Below are 1,818 nucleotides of genomic sequence, written 5' to 3' on the forward strand. Positions count from 1 at the left end.
GAGAATGTCAGCTAACCTAGGGTTAAGAACGACGACCACCTGAAGGCTATAAGTAGGCTCCTTTGGCACAAGTTATGGACACTATTCCATTAGCTTAGATTCTCTGTTTAGATTTAGTTTTGTTTTCTTATTTTCTTAGGTTTTTTAAAGTTTAGTTTATTTGTTATTTGTTTTCTCAAGATATCTGATTTGTGAAGGAGATGAACTTTTGTGGATTCATGCTTATTATTAATATAAGTCAGTTTTTTCTTACACTCTCTACTTCAATTTATTCACTACGATTAATTCTTTCATCTATTTCATGTTGTTTATGAAAGTCATGAGAAACTAATCCCTCTATGAGGGATTAGTGAGTAAAGGTATGATCTATTAATTATTTTATAAGGTTACTCATGGATCAGCTATTTGGGAAAGGATGAACGTGAAACAAACCCTAGGCCTAACAAACTTAGGAAGTCATCAAGGTGGAAATTAACCCAAAATTGGCATTGCCTATTCGTGAACACCTTTTCCACAAGCCAGTCTGGACTGTGACGTCGGAAGATAAGTAGTTCTTGTTGACTCATTATGTTAGTGGAAGATCAGGATAACTTGCTAGGGTGGCGACTAGTTGATTAACGAGAAACCCGAAGTAGCAGTTGATGGAGATTACCGAAGTGAGCTAATCACCCATAATTGAGATTTGATTTACTCTACTCTTCTATCTCTTTAATTTTATTTATTTTATGTTATTTTATTTTATTACTCTAAAAACTTTAAAAACATATCTTTTCTGTTCTCATACTTTAATTTATTTAAAGTACTAATTAGATATTTTAGTGTTTAGGTAAGAATTGATCTAGCACTTGCCTCTTTTGGGTACAATCCTCAGGGTATTCATTTACTTTGTTGTAAAAATATATTACAACTCGACCTATATACTTGTGGATACTACCTATATACTTACTTTGTTAGTATGTCTGGAGGTAGTCACTTTTTATCTCTTATTTTTCAACTTTACTCTAGTGGATACATCCCTTAGAATCTACTCATTATGCCATGGGTGTCACGCTTCACATTGAGGTCATATCTTGCCTTTCATATATCCTATACAACTCCCACGTTCCTTGTCTTATTCTTTTGTGATTCCGTAACCATTCCCATTACAGCGGGCCTTTTAGGCAGAATGTTCTAGGTTCGCCACATACTTTGGCGCACTCTAGTCTCATTGTTCTTACCATGTTACTATACAGAGTTAACCATAACGGTTCTAACGGAGCTTTTTTTCAGGGTTCACCATATTTTCATTCCTTCAGAAGAATTCATACGTCATTTTATCAGAGTTCACTATGGGTTCCTTTCTTTTTATTCGGAGTCCGCTATAGAGGCATTTCTTTCAAATGGTTGTCGCAAGAGTCATTCTTTAGAAGGCGCCACGAAGGCATTCCATTTCCAAGATAGCCATAAAGGCTACCTTATCCAGAGATTTCCACAAAGGCATCCTTTTCATAAAGTACTTACAACAAAGGCTTTCTTTTCAAAGTCTCGCCACAAAGGCATCCTTTAAGAGCTTCACCACAAAGGCTTACCCTTCCAGAGTTAAGCCAAAAGGCAGTCATTTCCCAGTGTTTTAAACGATATGGATTTGCCTAAACTCACACTTAGTGAGGTTTACCCCTCATCATTCTTGAACACACAAAGAACCACGTTAGGTAATAACCTTCATTTAGTATTTCCCATATGATGTTATAACTCACCAGTTATGGTCTTACACGATATGGTCCTTCAACGCCATGGCCATCGACTTTTCCTTTAAGAGATTCGCGTTTTTAGTCACGA

The sequence above is a fragment of the Gossypium hirsutum genome, chromosome A13 (genome assembly GCF_007990345.1).
Source record: "Gossypium hirsutum isolate 1008001.06 chromosome A13, Gossypium_hirsutum_v2.1, whole genome shotgun sequence".
NCBI lineage: Eukaryota > Viridiplantae > Streptophyta > Magnoliopsida > Malvales > Malvaceae > Gossypium > Gossypium hirsutum.